General features: G+C 49.7%; 1 protein-coding gene across 4 annotated transcripts in view; it reads left to right on the forward strand.

The window, feature by feature from the left end:
- Positions 1–24,687, forward strand: part of CERS2 (ceramide synthase 2) — a 48,955-nt gene that overhangs the window by 5,105 nt on the left and 19,163 nt on the right. Inside the window, exon 1 of one of the 4 annotated variants that reach the window (XM_065573754.1) lies at positions 8,203–8,437. The exons of the other annotated variants lie outside the window; for them this stretch is intronic. The gene's annotated coding sequence lies outside the window, so the exon portion shown is untranslated. Of the gene's footprint in view, positions 1–8,202; positions 8,438–24,687 lie in introns of those variants that run through there. 4 annotated transcript variants of the gene reach the window in all.

Genomic DNA, 24,687 nt, shown 5'->3' on the forward strand with positions numbered 1-24,687 from the left:
GCCAATGCTACAGATTTCCCTGGTTTTGGGGATCACAAGCACATAATCTCATTCATTCATTTTTTTTTTAATTTAAAAAAAAAAAGCATGGAATTAGTTAAACAAAACCCAAACTACTTGAGTAAATTCCAAATGCATCTGATAAGCTTTTTCATAGCCTGCAGCTGCGTGTCTGCCTCTGTTTAGATCTCTGAATCCAGCTCTCTGCTCAGTTGGTTGCTTACATTCTTTGACCGACAAAAATCTCTTTTCTTAATGGTCTGGCTCTCTCTAGCTCATCAGCCAGCGAGCTGCACAGTTCTCCATCAGAGTGGCTTTGTGGTCTAGTGGGTAGGGCACCAGTCTGAGACTTGGGAGACCTTGGTTTTCTTCACAGCTCTGCCACTGATTTCCTGTTTGACCTTGTGATTCCCTTTTCTGGGCCTCTCTTTTCCATTTCCACCCATTGTCTGTCTGCCTAGTTTTTGTTAGGCCCTGATCCTGCAAACGCTTCTTATCATGTGCCTAACAGTGACTCATGGAGGTAAAATTAAACATGTGCATAAGTGCTGGTAGGATCGGGGCTTTACACTGGAAAATGGGGATGATAATCAGTCCTTGTCTGTCTGGTCTGTTTAGATTGGGGGCTCTTTACGGGCAGGGTGTGGTCCTCACACAGTCTGTGCAATGCCTGGTGGGGTCTCAATGTGCTGCTGTGACACACTGAAGCAACAATGAGGATGCTATTTTGGCAATGAGTTTATCAATCGGTTTACTCTTGATTAGCATAGGATGGAGGGTTTTTTTTGTAGACTAGTTTAGGTAGCCAGTCTAAGCATCTGAGTTCTGTGGTCTTGTGCTTATGACTATGTGCTGATGTGAAGCAGTCATAATTCTCCTATTTTATTATTTGCATCATAACAGTGCCTAGAAGCCCCAACTGGATCAGGGTCCCATTGTGATCAGTACTATACATAGAATCATAGGACTGGAAGGGACCTCGAGAGGTCTTTTAGTCCAGTCCCCTGTACTCAAGGCAGGACTCAATATTATCTAGACCATCGCTGACAGGTGTTTGTCTAACCTGCTCTTAAAAATATCCAGTGATGGAGATTCTGCAACCTCCCTAGGCAATTTATTTCAGTGCTTAACTACCCTGACAGGAAGTTTTTCCTAGTGTCCAACCTAAATCGCCTTTGCTACAATTTACGTCCATTGCTTCTTGTCCTATCCTCAGAAGTTAAGAATATTTTTTTCTCTTTCCTCCTTGTAACAACCTTTTGTGTACTTAGACTGTTACCCGCCCCCCCAGTCTTCTGAAGACTAAACATATCCAAACTCTAAACCAACCCAACATGCATAGTGCGACAAAGTCCTTGGCCTGAATTCCTTAGACAAAGGTGGGAGAGAGAAATAATTATCCTCTTCCCTTTAGAAGAGAAACTGAGGCACAGAGAGGCCAAGTGACTTGGGCTGGGAATTAGACCTGGGTCTTTTGAGTTCCTGTCCAGTGCCTGAACCATTTGCTGCCCAAACTTTTGGAAATGTCTCATCAGCCAGGTGTGACAGTGGGACAATTGGAACGGACCAGAGCCATACAATGGTTGGATGTTTATCTTTTAAAAACACCCCCAGCATTGAAGAAAAGTTCTAGTTCAAACGGGAATTAATTCGGGGCAGTTTTGGGGCCTGTGCTATTCAGGAGGCCAGACTAGATGATCACAATCTTGGCATCTATGAATCTATAAATGAAAAATGAGCTGAAAAGCATATTAACTGACTTAATGATGCTGCTTTAGTCATCCCATCCCTAAAATGGAGCGCAGCACTCGTTAACTTTTGCACTCCCCTGAGCTAAAGGGATTGGCAGAAGAGTATCTGAGGGATTGATTTCCCCTCCCCCCCCCATAGGCTCTTTCTTTAAATATATTTTGTAAGTAGCTATTTTTGCAAAAATTCTGTTAGCGATCTAGGGAATCTCACACAGTGTTCATTAAAAACTAAAATACTTCTGATTAGCTGTACGGGTTAGTAAACAAACCAAGCAATAAGGAAGGAGGTGATCAAAAGTACCCCAGGGATTTAGGGACCCAAGTCGTATTGGCTTTGGATGGCACTTGTGCACCTAAAAATCCCTTTGATGCTTCTGGAAAATCTCCCTTTACATTGTTGTTAATACGATGAGAGGCCCTGTGGCCTGGTATGTAGGATACTAGACTTGGTCTTGGAGCCCTGAGTTCTATTCCCAACTCTGCCACTGGCTGGCTGGGGGTCTTTGGACAAGTCACTTCCTGTCTGTGTCTGTTTCCCTGTGCGTTGAATGGGGAGACAGGGATACTGACCTCCTCTGTAAAGCGCTTTGAGATCTAGAGATGAAGGGAGTGATGTGTAGTGATTAGAGCCATTTGCGAGATCAGACTCCTGGGTTCTGTTCCTGTCACCAGGTTGGATATGTGACATCAGACAGGTCACTTGCCCTTCTTGGTGAGAGACAGCCCCTGTCCCAAAAAGCTTTTAATGTAACCCATCTATAAAGAGAAGATAATGCTCACCCACCTTCCTCTACTAAACCAGACCATAGTCTGTTGGGCACAGCAGTGGGCTGGGTGCCAGGACCCCCTGAGTTCTAATCCTGGTTTGGCCACTGACTCGCTGGGTGACCTTGAGCAAGTTGCTTCTCTGCTCTGTGCCTCGGTTTCCCTCATCCGTAAAATGGGGGTAATGGGATTTTCCTCCCATACAAGGGGGTTGTGAGGCCAAATCAATGTTAAGCTCTTTGGGATCCTCTAATGCAGGGGTAGGCAACCTATGGCACATGTGCCAAAGGCGGCATGCGAGCTGATTTTTCAGTGGCACTCACTGCCCAGGTCCTGGCCACCGGTCCGGGGGGGCTCTGTTTTGTTTTAATTTTAAATGAAGCTTTTAAAACATTTTAAAAACCTTATTTACTTTACATACAACAATAGTTTAGTTATATATTATAGACTTATAGAAAGGAGACCTTCTAAAAACATTAAAATGTATTACTGGCACGCAAAACCTTATTTTAGAGTGAATAAATGAAGACTTGGCACACCACTTTTGAAAGGTTGCCAACCCCTGCTCTAATGCAAGGTGATAGGGGAGTAGGGCTGTAGCATCATGGGGCACCTACCTGCCCTTTGTGCCTTTGATCGTCATCAAATCATAGAAATGCAGGGCTGGAATGGACCTCGAGAGGTCATTTGGTCCAGTCCCCTGCGCTGAGGCAGGCCAAGTAAGCCTACAGAATCCCTGACAGGTGTTTGTCTAACCTGTTCTTAAAAACCCCTGACAGGGGTTCTACATCCCTGTTGGTAACCTGTTCTGGTGCTTAACTATGCTAATAGTTGGGATATTTTTCCTCCATTGCACCCCAGATGGTCTCAGCTGACATATGGCAGTTTTGATCCATGCCAGCTACAGCCCTTGCTCCCATTTGTTTTAGCAGCAGCATGGATTTCTTGCTGTTCTTTTCCCTCCCTCCTCCTTACAAATCTTCCTTACTTAGCAAAGCTTCAAGACTGAAGAGGAGGGTGAGGAGACAGGCAAATAGAAACCAAGTTCCTTGGAAGAAGTGTCATTCCCTCCCCCGCAGTCAATTGAATCTTTAAGTAGACAAACTAATATTAGCTCTGGCACGGGGCAGGGCAGACCTCCCTGAGCCAGCAGGTCGATCAGGGGGCTTGGCGCACTCATCCCTTGTTTCACTGAAAGTAAAATATTGATTGTACAGCGAAGATGCCAGAGGCACTGATTTCCCAAGGCTGGAGGGTCATGCCAGTGGGGGCCTGTTCTTGGTTGTCATTCAAACCTGTAATTCCAGACGTCAAGATCCTTTCATGGGACAGCTCTGCTCCTCCCCTCTCGCTCATCCTCTCTCTGTGGCCTGACGGATAGAGCCTCAGGAGACCTGGGTTCTGTTCGCAGCTCTGCCGTGGGCCTGCTGGGTGACCTTGGGCAAGTTGCTTCCCCTCCCTATGCCTTGGTTTCCCCATCTATAGGATGGGGATAATGAGACTGACCACTTGTGTAAAGTGCTTTGAGATCTCCAGATGAAAATTGGTAGGCAAGAGCTAGAGCGGTGTATATACGCAACCCTCCAGCTCTTATCTAGTGCTTGTCATCTGGAGAGCTAAAAACACTTTACAAATATATAACATTCCATTGGTGTTTAGAGGCCGCAACTGAGATATGGGCCCCATCATGTTAGATGTGGTACATTCACATAAGGTAAGTCTACACTGCAATAAAAGACCTGCAGCTGGTAGTTGTTTCTGTGTAGTTGTTTGGGCTTGGGCTGGAGCCCGGGATCTGGGACCCATCCCTTACAGTGAGTTTTCCGAACCCAGGGTTCAGCCCAAGCTAGAATGTCTACGCTGCTATTTTTTAGCTTCGCAGCCCGAGCCCATGTTGACCTAAGTTCTGAGACTCTGGGTTTTTTTATTGCAGTGTAGGTGAACCCTCTAGGGGATGGTCCCTGCTCCAAACAGCCAACCATCTAATGGACGTGAAGTGGGAGGGGAAATGGAGAGACTTGCCGAAGGTCAGGGCTGAGAATAGATCTCCTATCTCCTGACTCCCAGCCCGTGCTACCTCCCTGTGTGATGGTCCTATTAAATCTGTATTAGTGCAATGGGTTACATACCCCACCTGAGCTGGGATCTTATCCCTCCCCTCACTCTGGGTGCTACAGGATTAAATCTCCCCTGGTTGCATTTCGATTTGTACTGTGGTAGCTCTTAGACATCCCGTAAGTGCCCTTTTGTCCCTGAACTCGGAGACTATGGATTTAAGTGGGGAGGGGTCTGTGCGCTGGCTTTTTGCAAGGGGAGGATCTAATTTTCAGAGGTACTGTGTCCCCGCAGCTCCCAGTGACAGCTGTAAATCAGGCCACTGATTTAGGTGCCTCCTGTTAGGTCCCTGATTCTGGAAATCTCAACCCTGAACTGAGGAGAATCAGGACCCTGGTCTGGTTCCCTGATCCTCAGCTCTGGTTTCAGTCATCCAATGTCCTTTACTTAGTGAAACCCGAGAGTGTGGCCTGTTTGTGTTAGTGCCTAATCCTGCTTTGTGAGATTGTTTTCCTTCTTTGTCCTCCTAGTTCCTCTGCAGCGGGGGAGGGCGGCCAGCATAGCTGTATGCCCAGCACTGCCTTCCCTAGGAAGGCTGAAGCCTGGGAATTTAGCATCTGTGGAAGTGAGGATGTGCTAATGTCACCCGGGCATAGGGTGGGCAAGTGCTACTGCTCTGCTAAACCTCAGCCAGCAGCACTCCTCGCTCTTCCAGTCCTGTCTACCCACTCCCACATCACTGCTGCTTCAATCCTAACTTGCAGCCTCTACTGCCATTCCTGCCCTGAATTCCCCCACCCCTCAGCTCTGCCAATGTTGTAGAAGTGCAGGTAACTACAGTGGCATCATAGACTATTGGGCTGGTGGTACAAGATGGGAATTCTCTTGGCAATTCATCCATATTCCCACTTGTTGTAGGAGTACAAAGGAATAGCACAAGCATGTAGGGACAAAATCAGAAAGGCTAAGGCACAAAATGAGTTCTGTGTAACAAGGGGCATAAGAGGCAATAAGAAGAGGTTATTTAAATACATTAGGCGCAAGAGAAAGGTGGATGAAAGCATAGATTCTCTACTTAGCAGGGAAGGAGAGCTAATAACGGACAAGGTGTTCAATGTCTATTTTGCTTCAGACTTCACTAGAAAGGTATATTGTAATTGTAACCAGATATTTAACACAATTAATATTAGCAACAAGGGGGGGGGGGAACGCAAGCCAAAATAAGGAAATAACAGGTTAAAGAATATTTAGATAAGTTAGACATATTCAAGGCAGCAGGGCCTGATGAAGTTTATACTAGGGTATTTCAGTAACAGTCTTAGAGCCCTTAGCAATTATCTTCCAGAACTCATGGAGGAGGGCTGAGGTGTGAATGGACTCAAGAAGGGAAAACATAGTACTGTACCTCCCTTTAAAAAGGGGAACAAAGACGACCTGGGGAATTATAGACAAGTCAGCCAAACTTGGATACCTGGAAAGATACTGGAACAAACTATTACACAATCAATTTGTAAGCACCTGGAGGATAATAGGATGATGATTAATAGCCACCATGGAATTGTCAAGAACAGATTAGGGTTACTGGCCTAGTAGCTGGGGGAGAAGCAGTAGATGTGATGTATCTTGATTTTTAGTAAGGCCTTTGACACAGGCCTACATGACAATCTCAATAGCAAACTAGGGAAATGTGGTCTAGATGAAATTACTGTAAGGTGCATTTTGTAACTGGCAAAATGATTCCTCTAACAAACAAAAACATGAGCCCTATCACCTGCTTAAAGCCAAAGTCCAAAGGTGGCTATGTGACATCAAAGACAAGTGGTGACAAGAGAAGGCCTCTGAGATCTAGGGTTTCGTAGACTAGGATGACATGAGAAGCTTCTTTCAAGCAACAAAAGCTATATATGGGCCAAGCTCAAAGGGCCCAATCCCCTTACGTTCTCAGGATGGCTCCACCCTTCTCAAGGACAATGCAGCCATTAAACTCTGGAAGGGGCATTTTGAGAGCCTACTAAACCGCGAATCCACGGTCTCTGAAGACACCATTGAGTTTATTCCACCACGCCTAGCAATGGAACACCTTGCTGATCCCCCATCTTCTGAGGAAGTCTGGCATGCCATCACCCAGACAAAAAAATCACAAGGCACCAGGCCCAGACAGCATCCCAGCTGAAGTTTTTAAAGCTGGTGAAACAATACTCCACCACAAACTTTGCTAACTCCTTGACAAAATCTGGACCTCTGAAGAAATTCTACCTGACCTTAAGAACACCAGCATTGTTACAATATTCAAGAAAGGGGACAAATCTTTGTGTGGGAACTACAGCAGTATTGCTCTCCTCTCAATTGCAGGGAAGATTCTTGCCCAGATCCTACTAACCTGTCTCCTTCCCCTTGCTGAGGAATTCCTCCCCGAATCAGTGTGGCTTCAGGCCATCCTGAGCCACAACCGACATGATCTTCGTGGCACGACAGATTCAGGAGAAGTGCAGAGAGCAACACCAGGAACTGTTTATGGCATTCATCGACCAAACCAGGGCCTTTGACTCTATCAATCGTGATGCCCTATGGAAGGTGCTGTGTAGGTTTTGGCCACGGAAATTCATTTCCATCAACAGACTACTTCATGATGAGATGACTGCCACCATTTTATGCAACAGCTCAGAGACCGAACCATTCGCACCGGTGTCAAGCAGGGCTGTGTCATTGCTCCAACACTCTTCTCTATTTACCTTGCTGTGATCCTGATTCTCATTTGCGACTGCCTTCCTGACAGAATCTGGATGGCTAACTCCTGAATCTTCGATGTCTCCAAACAAAATCTAAAATCACAAAAATTGGCATCTCTGACCTTCAGTATGCAGATGACTGTGTCATTCTTGAACACACAAAGGCCGACCGGCAAAGCACCCTAAATCTTTTTGCAGATGCCTATCACAGCCTGGGTTTCTTTCTCAACATTGGGAAAACCAAGGTACTCTACCAGCCCTCACCTGCACAAACTACTCTTCATACTCCACAAATCACCGTCAGCAGAGAACCCCTAGAAAATGTGGACTATTTGCCGTACCTTGGCAGCCACCTCTCCCAAACAGCCAGCATTGACACAGACATTGAATACAAGATCCGCTGTGCCAGCACATCTTTTGGAAGACTACTCAAACGAGTCTCCAGTGTAGGGATCAAGGTACCAAGATCTTGGTGTACAAGGCAGTTGTCACCCCCACCCTTCTCTATGGATGTGAGACCTGGGTAACCTACAGACGACATCTCAAGCGGCTGGAGTGGTTCCAGCAACTCTGCCTCAGAAGCATTCTCAGCAACAGCTGGGAAGACCGACGCACTAAGATCAGCGTTCTCTCTGCAGCCAACATCAGCAGTATAGAAGCACAGGTCATGAAATACCAACTCCACTGGGCTGGCCACTGTACGTATATCTGACACTTGCCTCCTGAAGCAAGTGCTCTTCTCTCAGTTAAGTCAGGGAAGAAGGGCTTGCGGAGGGCAGCAGATGAGTTTCAAAGACCTACTGAAAGTACATCTTAAAAAGGGAGGCATCAACCCAACCAAGTGGGAGGAGTCAGCACGGAACAGAACACAGTGATGCCACACCATACACCAAGCCACAGCTCACTTTGAGGAGAACAGACGTGCTCATGAGACAGAGAAGCGACAAAGGAGGAAAGAAAGGGCACAACACTCCAGCCAACAACTATATCTCCTCCAAGATGACACCTGTCACTTCTGTGGGAAAATCTGCAGGGCAAGAATTGGGCTCCTCGGCCACTTAAAAACTCACCGATTACCCCCCTCGGCAGACATCATCCTCGTATCGAGGGATAGCTGAAGAAGACGACGACTATAAGGTGGGTCCCCAACTGATTGAAAAACCATTGTCAAAGAGGAGTTATCTGTGGTTCGCTATCAGATTGGGATGGCATATCTAGTGGGTGCCACAAGGGTCAGTTCTGGATCCAGTACTAATCAATATTTTCAGTTATGACTTGGATAATGAAGTGGAGAGTATGCTTATAAAATTTGCAGGTGACGCCCATCTGGGACGGGTTGTTAGCACTTTGGAGGAGAGGATTAGAATTCAAAACAACCTTGACAAATTGGTTCATAATCAACAAGATGAAATTATGTAAAGAGAATTGCAAAATACTTCACTTAAGAAGGAAAAATCAAATGCGCAGCTACAAAATGGGGACTAACTGCCTAGGCGGTAATACGGCTGACAAGGATCTGGGGGTTATAGTGGATTACAAATTGAATCGGAGCCAACGATATGATGCAATTTTGAAAAAGGCCAGTATCATTCTGGTGTGTGTTAGCAGGAGTGTTGTGTGTAGGATATGGGAGGTAATTTTCCCACTCTGTTTAGTACTGGTAATGCCTCAGCTGGGGGACTGTGTCCACTTCCGGGTGCCACACTTCAGGCAAGATATGGACAAACTGGAGAGAGTCCACAGGGAAAGCAACAAAAACGATATCAGGTTTAGAAAACCTGATCTGTGAGGAAAGGGTAAAAAAAATTGGGCATGTTCAGTCGTGAGACAAAGACGACCAAGGAGGGACTTGATAACTGTCTTCAAATATGGTAAGGGCTGTGCTAGATTGTTCTCCATGTCCACTGTGGGTTGGACAAGAAGTAATGGGTTTAATCTGCAGCAATGGAGATTTAGGTTAGATAATAGGAAAATCTTTCCAGCTATAAGGTTAGTTAAATGCCAGAATAGGCTTCCAAAGGAAGGTGGTGGAATGCCCGTGGCTGCAGGCTTTTAAGAGCAGGTTAAAAAAACGCCTGCCAGAGATGGTCTAGGTATTCTTGGTCCTGCCTCTGTGCAGGGGGCTGGACTAGATGACCTCTCAAGGTCCCTTCCAGGCTGAATTTTGTATAATTTTATGGCTCCAGCATCAAGAGTAGCTACTCAGCTTGCCAAGAGGCAGCCTGCTGTAGCAGCCAGAGCTCAGACCTGGGAGCTGGGATGTCCTGAGTTACCTCTGTGTCTTTGAGCAAGACTCTCCCACTTTCTGTACCTCGGTTTCCCTAGCTATAAAACTGGAACTAATGCGTATCTCAGTGGAGAGGGACTGGGGCTTCATGTATTATTGAATGTTGGCTTGGTGATGCCAGTGTGAATAAGCATTAAGCGCTAGGGTTTCTGTTGGCATCCCTCTGGGAGGTGAGTGCATGCAGGTGGACCTGCTCTACATTGCAGATATCGGGCACTGGGGTAGCTGCACTAATGCAAACCCCTAATGTGTACGTGGATTACACCAGCGCAGCACAGTTTCCGTCAGTGCTGTTAACCTGGCACAAACGGTGTCCACGCTAGGGAATTTGCAGCAGTAGCAACCATGCCGGGGAATGAATCCCCAGTTGACCAGGCCAGAGATCCCTGCAAAGTGGTCAGTTGATTCCTTCAGAGGGGATACCACAGCATCGGTTACCAATCCCCTAAGCAAACACAGAGGAAGAATGGTCTGGGGCTGAAGGTGCTGGGCTGGGACTCGTGAGATTTGGGTTTTGATTCCCAGCTCAGCCACCGACTCCCTGTGTGACCTTGTTTGGGCAAGTTAAATGATCTCTCTGGGCCTTGGGTTCCCATCTGTAAAATGGAGATCCTTTCTCCCGCCCGTCTCTTGCTCTACGTTTGTGCAGCACCTGAGCTGGGACCTCTGGGTGCCGCCATAATACACACACTAAAGTAGCACTGTTATGTGTTTTTAGGGGTTATCATGCAGTTCAGGGTATTGTCACAGCAGGGGAGATCAGTGGAATCCACTCCACACACTCATTGCTGATGGGTAGATTGGAATAGCTTTAGGGCAGTGACTTGTCGTCTTGTTCTGTGCTTTGTACAGCGCCTTGCACCATGGGGTCCCTATTCATGACTGGGGCTGAGAGGTGCCGTAATACACCTAATAAATAGAAATAGTTTTACAGCAATTTCCTCCCCAAATGTCATATCACTACTGGAAGGCCAGATCTAGACTAGAATCTTTTGCTGGTATAGTAATGTAGCTTAAGGGACTGATTATTTATTTAACATCTCTTCTGTACCAGCAAAACCACAGTGTGGGCACAGTTATTCCGGCATGAAAGTGGATTTGCTGGTGTAACTGATTTTGATTGATATACGCCATACTGGCAAAAGCCCTCTTTTGCCAGTATATGATGCATCTGCACTAGGAAGGTTTGCTGGTTATAGCTACACTGGAAAACCCTTTCTAGTGTAGACCTGGCTAAGATGTACACCTCTACTCCGATATAACGCTGTTCTCGGGAACCAAAAAACCTTACCGCGTTAAAGGTGAAATTGCGTTCTATTGAACTTGCTTTGATCCACCGGAGTGCGCAGCCCCGCCGGAGCACTGCTTTACCGCGTTATATCCGAATCCTTGTTATATCAGGTCGCGTTATATCAAGGTAGCGGTGTACTGATTTCAGGACCATTATTTTTGTCTTTCTCTAGCAGGTATGAAATCTTTCTGAAAATACAGCATTGCTCTAGTAAAAATGATACCATGGGGTTCCATATTGACTGTTGTTTTCTTAGCTCTATTACGGTAGCCACTGTAATCTTTCATCTTGTTGATTTCAGCTCAGGTCCTGTTGTGCCAGGCTCTGTACAGATACAGTGAGAGCCAATTCCTGCCCTGAACAGCCTACACTCTAAATAGCTAGATGATGTCTTCTGGAGAGAATCTGCCAACCCCCTGGAGTGCTCAAATCTGATGAGGGTGGTTCAAAACAAAACCAAACCATGAGACCGTAATAATGGGTTGTTTTTATTGACTTCCTATGTCTTGGACCCTTATAGGGTCAATTGTCCAAGCTTTTCTCCACCATCATTTTAGCTAGAAATTTGCCTTCTTTTTTTAAAATTGTGCCGAGATCACAGGACTCCAGGAGTTGGGGCTTTAAGGGAAAAAAGCAAGTCTCACAAAATATTGTGAGACTTGCTTTTTTCCCTTAAAATCATGAATGTTGGCCGTGCTGAACTTGCTTAGTTGACGACTAAAAATTAGGTGAGGGGTATTGTTCTGTCATCCTTGCATTCTGGGATCTTGAGGGTGAAGACTAGGACTTCTTCTGCCTCAGGCAATCAGAGTTAGTTAATTCTGATGCATGAGCTAGATTTTGTTCTGGCTCTTTCTGTCACAGCTGTGCTGAGATTTTGCAATACTAATGGAAGAAAAAATTCATGCTGGCATTAGTGCATCAGTGTAGTTATGCCCATGCAAACACTTATCCTGGAGCAATTTAATCTGGTCCCGTATGGAAATAAGATGGATGGCATAAGCCTGCTTTACCTGCTGCAGAGCTCCTACATCGGGGTTTTGCATTGATTATACACGTGCAAATGCCCTTAGTGACCTAAGGTCTTTTCTACACTACAAAATTCAGTTGACCTAAGTTAGGTCAATTTACAGCCATTGCAGTAATTATTGCGGTGTTCATGTCCACACTGCGCCTGCTCTGTCGATGGTGTGCGTCCTCACCAGAAGTGCTTCCGTTGACTTAACTGTGTGGGGCACTGACAGTTGGAGCCTCCTGCCCCGAGGCCAACAGCCAAGAGGCGATGTAAATAATGCAATAGGTATTAAGTTGGTGTAATGGTCAGCTTACATCAGCGGTAGCGACAGTGACCTAACTCTGTAGTGTAGACCAAGCTTCCAGTAAAGCGCCTGTCTGAGTTTAAAGTCTGCGGCTGTGGGTGTGTATCCCCATCCCGAGTAGACTGGTTGAGTGGAGGAAGCTGCCGTTTATTTTTTTTTAACAGTGTCCCTTTAAAGGTGTGCCCATTCCATGGCCCTGTTGCTGTATCCTGGGGATTTTTCATCCCTGTTAGGAGACAAGAAATGTTCAAAGTGGGAGACCCTGGTGCCAGCGTGTGCTGGTGGGTTGGAAGAATAATTCAGCTGGGTGGGGTGGGGAGATATTTGGCAAGAACGAATGTCCTCAAGGCAAACGCCTGCCACTTCCTATGGCTGCTTCGGCAGTGTGGGTGTGATCTGTGCGCTAGAGGAACGTTGGATCTGATGCACTGCTGAGTCTGAAGGGTTACCCAGGATTTCTGCCCATGCCCCTGAGATCAGAATCTGACCCTTAGACATGCAGCGAGGAGAGCAGTTCCCACTAAGGCAGATCCTGTTGGGTTTTTCTTCAGCACTCAGGGAGTCTTTTTACCCCAGGTCTCAGGTCGCGGAGCTAGGTTAATCATCTCTCTGTGACCCTCCAGAATGAGGGCAAAGTCCCTGAGCCAAACCTTTGGCCAACATGCCAGCAGCACAATAATTTCACAACCCTGTGGTGACTGGCTGGGTCAGGTGGGCTTGAGAATGTTTGCTGAACGATCTGGCGGATAAGACCTCCCCAGTGCCCAGCCGGGTGCTGATTCAAGGGCTAGGTGTGGATTTCCATGACAGCCTGCAGCTGATCCCGACTTGACAGCAGTGTCTATAAGTCACATGATACCTCCGCACCTCATTGCTGTCATAGTTTGGTCAATATATTTGTTGTTTGTTCTAAACCTGGATTGCAGTAGGGTAACCTCGGTTCCCCTCCTGAAGCTCTCCTGTTGCTTTAAGTGCTTGTAGAATTTTCCTTGTTCTGGCCTAGTTGGGTGACCATGGGTGAGTCATGTCCTTCTGTACCTCAGTTTCCCCATCTGTACAACGGGGTAATGATGCTGACCTCCTTTGAAAATAGTTTGAGATCTGCTAATGGAAAGCACTAGATAAGAGCTAGGTACTAGTAACCAGTTCCTATCCTGAAGTGCTGTGTAGTGTTACCATATGGCTGTTAAGCACTAGCAGCTGCCACATTCCAATCCAGAGGTGGCCACATCTTTATAGCGGCTGAAGGGAATTGGTGTAGGTGGCTTGTAATTTTGTAAAAGGATTTGGGGCTTTCAAAATAATCAGGAAGGATGAAATCAAATCTTAGGGCACCCATCTTCTGCATCTCCTTATCTGTGAGACCTGGCTGTGTATTTCAGATTGAATAAAGGAGCAGGGAATTCCGGAGAAGTGAAGGCCCTGGGCTGGGACTTAGGTGACTGGGTTTCGATTCCCAGCTCTGCCACTCCTTTGGCTGAGGCCCTGAGTAAGTAAACTCCATGCTTAACTTTAAACCTGGCTTCAGAGGGACTGAAGCTTGTGCTTAAAGTTAGGCACATGCTTAAGGGCGTGCAGCACTTTAACTACATTGGTTTAGAAACGGCTACAATTAAAGTGGTACAGCACCATACCATGAGCCTTTGAGTGCCTTTATACCAGTACCACTGCGTCCACAGGTTTTTCCAATTTAATTATGGTGGCAGAAAATCCCACCCCTAACCAACTGAGTTAAACCTGAACAAAAAATGTGAATGGAGCCATGAATCTCTGGGCCTCAGTTTCTCATCTGTGAAATAGGGATCATAATCCTTCATTTGTCTGGCTTATCTGTTGAGACAATGAGCTCTTTGGGTCTCTTGTCCTCTGTCTGTGCAGCGCCTGGCACAATGGGGCCCTGATCTTGGCTGGTGTCTCTAGGCACCTGTAATTATTATTTATGTGCATTGTGGTATTGCTTAGGGCCTCCAGCCAAGGACCACAACCCACTAGTGTGATTAAGTCTGATATGCAGGGACTGTTTGAGACACGCGAGGGCTTTGCCAGCTTCTTTTGCCCTTGGGTGCAAAAGTGAGTTCATAAATCAAACCTTAGGCATCTTGCTCCTCGATTGTCTTTATAACAGACCAGCCCTGGCCAAAGAACCATTCTCTAGAAAGGCACGTTGGCTCCTTCAGGAAGTTGATCTGTGACTTGTTCTCAACCCTGCCCAGTGGCTACTAATAACATAGCATCTCCTTGCAGCTGTTGACTGGAATACCCTGGGGATAGGGATGGCATCACAACACGCGTGCAGATTCTGGAATGGCTAGTGCTAGGGAAGTGGAACGGGCTGTGCACTTGGCCAGCCTGGCTTGAATCCGCACAGGTTTGCTGACCTATGGAACTTGCAGCAACAGCAAAGTAGCTTAGAAAAGGTTGGAAAGTGGGTAGGAGGTGATCTGCGTTCCTTGATGTGGTGGGTCCTTGTAGTAATCCCAGGTACAACTATGCATCTGGCCATTGCTTGAGCTACCAACTGGTGTTGCCCCCACCATTCCTGCAGAATTTGGAGCATTATTGGAGGTTGACTGGTATGAGTTGGTGTTAGCAATGGGATACTGGACAAACTGGTGCATTGTCTTGTTTCAGTTTGTTGCTTGTATTGCAGTAGCAGCTATACACCTTTTCATGGGGTCAGGCCATGTGTCCGCTGCCTCTGTTTCCCTTTCTTCGGCTCCCCAATGACAGCACATAGATGCTTGTGAATCAGGAAACAGCCCTTCCTGGTGGGTGGCTTATTAAAATATCACACTGCAGTGTTAACGACAAATCCAGAGGGGCAGCAATGCTACAGCGATAGGACTCTTTCTGAGGACTTTGTTGGGGGACTCCCCACACATTCCACTGTGCGCCGTCTCCCCGCCTAGCCTGAGCCAAAACGTGTGACCTTAAGTCACTTCCCGGCCCTCCCTTAATGCCTGCAAAGCTGTTCAGCTGGCAGCGCTCGGCCCTTGTCTGTGTTCCCTGCAGCAGCCGTTTCAGTCCTTGTGCGATTCCCTGAGATGCCTGTCCTGCACCAGGCCATGACATAGCAAACCTGTCTGCTGCCCCAGCTGGGGCCCAGTCCCGTGTCTGTGCTTTGCTTCTAACTATGGGGCTTCCACCCACTTAATGTTTGTGAGGGGTAGAAGAACTCGGGTTTGAGAACCAGGCACAATCTGCTTTGCAAAGTCTGGGTCCCAGTTCAGCACAGAGCGAGGGGGGGCGGGGAAGAGCTTATTTTCCAATTCCCATTTGGATGTGGCCAAAATTGCACTGTTCCCAATAGTGGTCTGTACCCATCAAACTTGGTACTTTGTGGAGGTGAGTGGAAGATCAACGTCCCTGGTTTGAAGAGGGGGAACTAGGGCAGAGAGGGCCCAGCATTTTGCAGCCAGTCAGAGAGAGAGAGCTGGGAATGGACTCTAGGAGTCCTGATTCCCAGTCCTGTTGGCTCTAACCACTAGATCTGCTCCCACAGCCAGTAAAGGAACCCAGGAGTCCTCATTTGCAGACTTGTCCCTTATTAGCTAGGCTGCAGCAGGCCCAGAATGGCGAAATCTAGCGTCTCCTGGCTACTGTCATCTTCAGCTGCAGTCTCTGTGTGTCTATTTTGTGTATGTTGCATTGAGAGCAGCTAGGTTGGTTGGCTTGCAAACACAGTGGATCTTCCCCATGGGTGTGTTTGCCACGTGGCTCTTCCTCTTGAATGACTGAGTTACTTCCAATGGCTTGGCTGTTGCTGCAGTGCTCTTAAATCCGAATGTATGTGTGAGAGAGCACGAGCACCTGGCTTGGGGTGTGTGTGTATGAGTGAGCTGTGCACATGGGGTGCTCTGGGTGTGTGAGACACTGTGTGGTAACCTCTCCCCTCTATTTCCCAAACGTGAGCCTCTTGGCTCACCTCTGTGGACACTCGCAATGCGCTTGGGCAAGGAGTACTGACTTCGTTTGAGGAAGTCCCTGCCCCACCCCGCCCTGGAACACCCCATGTGACTCAGGAGGAAACCACAGCTTGTGACAAGCTGCACCATTGGGTGTCCCTGGCTCTTGCCACATGCCTGCCCAGCTACACCCCTCCTCAGCTCCCTGTGTCCTGGGCTTCCTAGCTAGGCCCTTGCCCTGGGAAGGGGGACAGTCTCCTTCCAGGGTCCTGCTCAGCAGATGCATTGAAGCAGCACTTCAGTAGCTGTGGGGGGTGGAGGGGAAGGGCCCTGGGCACAGCCTGGTCTCTGTGACTGCAGCCAAGATCTGCGCCCTTCCCCAACTCCCGCACTCCAGATCTCCATGTGCTGCCCATGTCTCTGCTCCCTTCGCCCACTCCGCACTTCCCCGCCACCCCGTCTGTGTGCTCACTTGTCCCACCCTGCCTGCTCCCACGTACCTCAGCGTCCTGCGGGGCAGAAGCCATGTCTTAGCAGCCTGTGCACGAAGCTGGCCACGCTCAGGTTGCTATGCACTCAACGGATTGGATCCATCTGGCTTCTCAGAGGACCCTGGCAGGTAGCCAACCCGCTTCCTGGTGCTCCCTTCCAGGGGTCTGAGTGTGGGGGCTCAGCATCCCTGCCATCGGGGTCACTCTGCGTCCGGGCTACTGATTAAAGGCGATACCAGCTATTGTCTGCCTTTGGGCCATAGCACATCCCTCTGGGGTCAGGGCCACCCCTGGACTGGGGGATCCTACGAAGAAAAGGCTGAGGGATGGGGGGCTTTTATTGCTCTTGCTTGCTGTGATCTGGGAGCCCCCTCGACTCATCCCATTCCCCACGCAGCCATCAGGGCCCCCGTTCCTCTTGTGCTCCCTGCATGTGGGGTGAACGCACCCGTGGCCTGCCTGGCGTAGGGGGTTATTGCATTGAGGGCAGTACTTGGGGGCTGTCGAGGGCACCCTGGAATGTAGGAACAGGCACTACAGAGGGACTGAGGGAGATGTGCTCCTTTGTGCCAGCTGACCAGGTGGCTGTGACAAGGTGCGTTTGCAGTATACGTTTCCTTGGTACCTCTGCATGGTGATCATCAGCAGCAGGAGATCTGGGAGTTGGGACTCCTGGGTTCTATTTCCAGCTCTGTGAGGAAAGTGGGGTCTGCTGGTTGGGGTGAGGGGGTTGGGAGTCAAGACTCCTGGGTCCCACTCTTGACTCTGCCACTAACTCCTTGGCCAAATCACTCTGCCTCTCTTTCTCCGCCCATAAACTGAAGGGGCGTGACACTTTTGCAAAGCCCTTTAAGATGTATAGATGCAAAGCGTCCTAGAAAGCCATGGTGTTTGTGCTATCTCTGTTCAGTGAATGCACTAACTGATCCATCCAGCTTCTCCTGTGTGTGTGTGTGTGTGTGTGTGTGTGACGCAGCACATCAGCGTGGGACCAGTCGGTGCAGCTGCAGGGACTCTCCCTCAGTGTGTTTCTGTAGCACCCGGCATGGCGAGGCCCAACCTGCTTGGCCAGTAGGCGCTCGTGCTGTAGAGCTGTTCCACAACGACCTCCGCTGTCTGGCTGCCCCTCCCGTCGAGCCTCAGCAGCATGCACAAGGCCCAGCACCTGCAGCTCCGCGTTGAGAGATGCAGCAGTGGGAGAACCTGGGAGGAGCTGCTCTGCTCGGGAGACATGGGGTCACCCGGCGTCATTTGTTTTCCACGGATGGTATTTAAGACAAGTCCTGACACGGTTAGTTTCCTAATCTGCTAAACCTGCTAAGGGCAGGGGGTGGGTGTGCATGCACCACTTCCGTCCTGTCCTCTCACCACCTGGACTAGTAGCTCTTCTGCTTTCTAAATCCCGCAGCTCCCAAGCCTTGAAACGCAGCCCCTTCCCCAGCCCCTCTACTTGTGAGTTGGGGACACAAATCTAGCCTAAAGCAAGGCCAAGGGTCTGTCGAGCGGTCACGTGGGGGCATAGGCGCCGACTCTGTGGGTGCTCCGGGGGCTGGAAAAATGGTGGGTGCTCTGCACCCACCGGCAGCCAAGCTCCCCGCCCAGTCCGCCTCCTCCCCTGAGTGCGCCTTGTGCCCGCTTTTTCCCCCTAGCTCCCAGCACTTGCCCCTCGAAACAGCTGTTTTGCGCGGCTGGGGGGGAGGAGGGGGAATGCTGCACGCCAGGGGAAGAGGCGGGGCAGGGATTTGGGGAAGGAGTCCAATAGGGGCAGGGAGTGGGCAGAGTTGGGGCGGGGACTTTGGGGAAGGGGTTGGAATGGGGGGCGGGGCAGTGGCGGGGAAAGGATGGAGTCGGGGCGGCGGGGCGCAAGCACCCACTGGCGCCGGGGAAAGTTGGCGCCTATGCGTGGGGGTGAAGGGTGCTAGCAACACAAGACCATTCATGTTCCTTCCTGTGAAAGACTTCAACTCAATCAATTTAGCTTGTGTCTCTGGGATCCCTTGCTCAAATGAGCCCAAATTTGGACCACCAACCCTGCCCCAGGAAGCAGAGGAGTTTTCAAGAAGATGTGAGACAGCATGTGGATTTTAGAGCACTAGGAAAACCTGGTTGTTGAACAGTAACTTAGGCTATGGGCTGGTCCACACTAACCCCCCACTTCGAACTAAGATACGCAACTTCAGCTACGTTATTCACTATCTTCGTTTGAACTTACCGCGGGTCCACATGTGGCAGGCAGGCTCCCCCATCGACTCCGCGTACTCCTCTCGCCGAGCAGGAGTACTGGTGTCGACGGCGAGCACTTCCGGGATCGATTTATCGTGTCTAGACAAGACGTGATAAATCGATCCCAGAAGATCGATTGCTTACCGCCGGACCCGGAGGTAAGTATAGACGTACCCTATGTGTACGCTTACAACACTACAGCACTGCAGCTGCCCCAGAGAAACCCTCCCATCACTGTAGTCAATCCATTTTCCCGAGAGGTGGTGGCTAGGTTGCATGAAAAATTCTTCTGTTGGCCTAGCACTGTCTATATGGGGGCTTAAATTGGCTTAACTATGTCACTCGGGGGGGGGGGGGGGGGGTGGATTTTTCATACCCCTGAGCCATGTCACTGGGTTGACCTAATTTTCTTGTATAAACCAGCCCCAGTCTCAAAGTTATATATAGCAGAGCTGCGTCTTGGCTGTAATCAAAGAGAAGGTTGAGAGGCGACTTGATCACAGTCTATAGACACCAACATCAGGAGAAGGTTTCTGCTCTTGAAGTGAGCAGACAAAGGGAGAATCCGCTCCAAAGGCTGGAAGCTAAAACTGGAGTAATTCAGACTAGAAATAAAGTGCTACATTTTAAGTGAGGGGAATTGATCTTTGGAACAGCTAACCCAGGGGATTCTACATCACGAACAGTCTGTAACTCAAGGTTGGGTGCCTCTCTTTTATAAACATGTTCTAGCTCAGCCAGAAGTTATGGGGTGGATGCCGAAATTGCTGGACGAGGTTCTCTGACCTGTGAGGCAGGAAGCCAGACTAAATGATCATAATGATCCCTCTTGGCCTTATGCTCTGTGACTGTCTGTTATCGATCAAGCCCAAGATATCCACTTCTTAAAAATACCTTCCAAATTCATGTTCTGAACAAACCTATGAGCTCATTAGAGAGAGAGACTTCTACCCGTAGAAGAGCCAAAGAATTCAGCTAACCTCAGCAAAACCAACCAACCATGTTAATAGATAGTAGGCACACGCTGGGCCCAATTCTCTGCTGGGGTGAACTGGTAGAGCGTTACACTAGCAGCGTGTTTGCCCCGGTTACACAGCAAACCAGGAGTGCGTTGGAGAAGGGTTATTGAGTGTATCTAATGCACGAGGGGTGGGAACAAATGGTGCGATACTATATAGTCTCTGTGTATTGTTGCCTCTCCTCTAACACCAGATATTGGGGCCTTGCAGATCAGCTCCCTATGGAGGGGAAATCTGTGATGCCGAGGCTGGGTATATTCGAAAGGTCACTTGTTTTATTTATACACGTACACCAGTCCTGGAACGGGTCGTCAAACAGCACACAGAGCAATCCCTTCTCCCAGGAACCTCAGCGGAGAGCCAGTGCTTAGTTCTCAGGGAGCAAATCTGTGTCAAGAGTTGGCTCCCATCAGGGCTCAGGCACAGAGCAAACATTTGCACTGCTTCTGCAACCTTGTCTAAGCAAAATCTATCGCAGCATGTCTTCCCGAGTTGGAACACTTGCTCACACACCAAGAAAAGAATTTGGGCGACTGTAACAGTGCTACCTGCTGTAACAATAGGTATGAAATATCACCCATATAGTGATTGTGTGGTGGTCTAATTTGCAAATTTAATCTCCTTTTGGGGCATGCCTCAGGGTTGCTTATCAACTCAGCCCTAAAACCTGGATTAAAGGGTGTTTGTGTATTTTATAACTCTATGTGCAAGTCCTAACAGAAAGATTAATGTGCTTTATGATCTCTACAAAGTGTCTTCTTCAGATCCTTCTCTGAGGGGGGGACATCTGACTTAGTTTGGGCTCCACAGCGACTTTTCTCTCTGGAGGGTGGGAGCCAGTGTGTGTTGAGTTGCCTTTTCTTTATTTAAAAAAAAAAAAATCACAAGTCTAGCGTCTCCAGGTTCAGCACTCAGCCTGTCTCTTGGCCCCAACACAAGGAGCCAAGTCCAGCATGTTCAAGGTTGTTAACTAGCCTGTCTTGAATCTGCATTGCTTTGCTTGATCGCCTAATGCCTCGACTTTGAGGTCATCATGGAGGCGATGGAATGGGAAGAGCGTTGCTCCAATGCTTTGAGATCCTCCAACACCAGATTTAAGGGGAGTGTTTTATCATTGATGTATCATGTGGCAAAGACCCATCAGTCCAGGATTGTCTGTTGCCCACCAGATTCTCAAGAGCCGCCCTTTGTCCCAGTTCGTAGGTGCAGGTTTGCTCACTTGGGCCAGAATTTTCACAAGAGTCTCAGCTTCCATTTAGGCACCAGAACAAGGGCCCGGGGTCATCACAAGAGCTCAGCATTTCAGGAGCATGTTAATTAACCTTGCCCTTGTTTTTGGTTCCTAAATGGGAGCTGCGACTCTTGAATGCCTGGGCCCTTCTGCTCATCTGTAGACTGTCTGGCCCTTTGGTACTTAAACGCTGTGCGAATGATTGCAGGTGGTAAACTTCCACCCAGCCATTTGCAAATTGTGGTGATGGGGCAGGGGAAGAATCGTTGTGGTTGAAAATTAATCCCTTCTTGGCTTTTTTTAATGAGCTGGAGTTGCATGAAACGCTGTGGGCATCTGTGTGATTTGTGTTCTAGGCCATGAATTAGCGGAACACTTAGGTCCATGTGTTGGATTCAGTCCAAATTGGGCACGTGCTTAACTTTAAGCACATGCTTCATTGTGTGCCTAGGTTGGGGCCTGATTTGACCGTCGCAGTTAGAGGATGGAACCCTTTATGAGGCTGCCTTCTCCTTCAGGTCCTGACTGATCCTACAGAACGCCGTCCTACCCACCCTCCCCAGTCTGTCCTACAGTTGCTTAAATTTATCTTATCTTGGGCAAATGACACTTAGGTGGGGTGGGGGTGTGATGCGTGTTCAAATACAATTGCAGCATGAAGCTCCACTGATTGCTGCAGGGTGTGCCTGCTTCTGTACTCATTTGGGTTGGGCTGGTTTTTTTTTTAAATTTTGGATTAATCCCACTAATTACGGCAGTGCCCAAGGGCCAACCTGAGCGTGAGATGGAGCCAGAATTTACCAATGTACATTGCCAAAGAACCACAGTAATACCTCAGCAGCTCCCCCGTCCTCCAGCACCTCCCGCCCACCAGCAGCCCCACCAATTAGCACCTCCCCCTCCCTCCCCCGGCCTCCTGCCCGGTGCAATCAGATGTTTTGCATGCGCAGGCTCTGGGGAAGGGGCAGGAGCCTTGGGGGCAGGGGTGGAGTGGGAGCAGAGCAGGGTGTTGAGCAGTGAACGCTCCCAGGCACATTGGAAAGTTAGGGCTTGGCTACACTCGCGGATTCACAGCGCTGTGAAGTGCTCCACCTCTCCGAGGGGAATAGCGGGCAGCGCTGCAGGCGCTGATTACACTGGCGCTTTACAACGCTGCGCTCAGGGGGGGTGTTTTTTCACACCCCCGAGTGCAGCAAGTGCAGCGCTGTGAATTGCCAGTGTAGCCAAGGCCTTAGTGTCTGTAGCTCCAGCCCTGGAGTCAGCACCTATGCAAGGAACTGCATATTAACCTCTGAAGAGCCGTGTGGCTCCGGAGCCACAGGTTGGCCACTCCTGGCTTACAGTCTAACTAGATCAGACAGGCACAGGGTGAGGGAAGGGGCATCCCCCACTAAGGCTGCCAACACTGTATTTCAAAAATAAGGGGCCGTTTTCTTAGCACCCCCGCCTCACCCCTCCTCTCGGTATCCTCAATAATAATAGTAGGAGTACTAAGCAGTACTTACCTATGTTTGCTTTTTGCAGCACTTAGCCAGCCACCAACCAGCAGTTATGTTCCTCTGCTGGAGACATTGGCAGTGACCGCGAGTGGGGAGGCTATGCCCTGGGAGTACTGACTTCCCCCTCCCCCTCCACAGAGTCCCTTCCTGACCTGGGCCCTTCAGTGCAGCTCCAGGGCATGCCGCCCCGTCCACTTGCCCTGCCAGACAGATCCCGCGCAGGGAAAGCAGATGGGGCTGCACTCAAGGGCTGGAGTCAGCAGGGGGCAAGTACTCATGGGTGCACCTTTCCATTCCCCTCCCAACCTTGGCCTGGCCTTTGACTGCGCGCTGCCTGCTTTCCCTGCGCAGCAGCACTGAAGGACCCGGGCCGGAGGGGAGTGGAAAGAGGCACCCATGAGTACTGGCCACCTGCTGTTGAAATACTAGGTGTCCTGATTGAGTACTGGACAGGCAATTTTCTATGTAAATAAGGGACATTTCGCTTGTAATTTGGGGACTGTTGGCGAGCCCTTCCCTCCCCACCCCCCCCACGATAACACAGCCTGAGTGTGTATGCATGGAGGCATGCCCTGCAGTGATCGCTCTTTTCTCTTGCCCAGCTGCTGAGGACAGATCCATTTTGAATAGCCCTATTGAGCACTGACCCTGGCTGCGCTGGGTATTCATTTAGCCCATGTGCGTTCTTCACATGTTGCTTGCACAGCGCTGATAGAGGCCTGGGCAGGGCTGTTGTGGCTGCTTTCCAAGCCCGCTCTCCCTTCCCCAGCGCTGTTACCAGCTGCACCATGTACCTTGGATGCCCTGGACCTGATTCGTGATGGTGGACCGCTGGGAGATCTCTGGTTGGGCTGCAGGCCAGGGCCTTTGGTGCATTTGTGCAGTGGAAATGAGCCCCCCCCCCCCCTTTCCCATTCCTTCCCAGAAAAAGCCCATCCGTGTTGGCAGCGTGAAAGCCGGGATCGCTGCCCTGGTTTGCCGCTCTGCTTTTGATCTCTGCAGCGTGCGTACAGCAGCGCAGCGGCTTGGCGGGCTCCCATCTGATTGTTGTAGGGGCTCGAGGCGTGACTGAAGCGATGGGGCGAAGGACTGAGGGGCGTGTGCAAGCCGGGCAGGCTTCTTGCTCTCTGTGCAGGGAGTACTCGACCTGGGGCCTGGATTTTCAGAGGGGCAAAGCCTGTAGTTGTCCTGGGCTTGCTGTTGCTCAGCGCCCCTAGGAGCCAGGCTCTCCCCAGGACCATCTGGGGCTCTGTATATATCAGCTGTTGTGGGCTCCGGCTGCAGAGAAAAGGAACAACGCAGGTTCCCCACCCACTGCAGCCCGTTCCAGTTCTCGGATGCCAGGGCGGCCCAGCCCCCGTTGCAAGCCCCCTTGCCTCTAGCACTGGAGAAGCATCCTGTCATGGAGTGGTCCCAACAGTCCTTTCCAGCCTCAGTCTCAGCCCACAGCCACCCCGGTGGGCTTGACCACGCCATGCTCTATTATATTTGTTTCTAGTCAGCGCCAGGTTCCCCACTTGTCTGCTGCCGCAGCCAGTCCTGCCTACTGCTGCCTTCCGTCAGGCTCCCCGCTCCCCCCAGCACTTCCTGCCTGTTTCCTTAGATCGCCCTAGCTGCTGGGGCGCTTCCCCCTCACATAGCCCTCAGCTGCAGCTCTACTCAGTTAATTGGCACCCTCGATCAGCTCCCTGCCTTCCTTCCAGTTAGGTTCTAGTTAAGAGACTGGTGGGGATTTGAATTAGCCCCTGACTCAGCACACCCTGTCACACCTCCCCTGTGACTGCCATCTCCCAGGTCTCTGTGTGGGTGGGGGTAGGGGGGGGGAAGGGTGCTCAGGTAACAAGGAGGCTCCCGGCGGTGGGGATGGGGAGAGCCTTGCCTTGTCGCTGCTGCTCTGTAGGGCTAGACAGCCCACGCTGCAATGCTGCCGCCGTCCCAACCCAACTGACAGATGGTGGCGGCAGCTTCCTGTCCCCGGCTCAGCTGTGCTCAGGAATCCTCCCCTTCACCCTACTTTGCAGCCTTATTGCTTGCCCTCTGCAACAATTTTAAGGGGTCCCGATCCTCCTGGTTGCCAGGCAGCCTTCGCTCCCACTGACTGGCAGGAGCAGAGGATGCCCTG

The sequence above is a fragment of the Chrysemys picta genome, chromosome 20, assembly GCF_011386835.1.
Source record: "Chrysemys picta bellii isolate R12L10 chromosome 20, ASM1138683v2, whole genome shotgun sequence".
NCBI classification, from domain to species: Eukaryota; Metazoa; Chordata; order Testudines; family Emydidae; genus Chrysemys; species Chrysemys picta.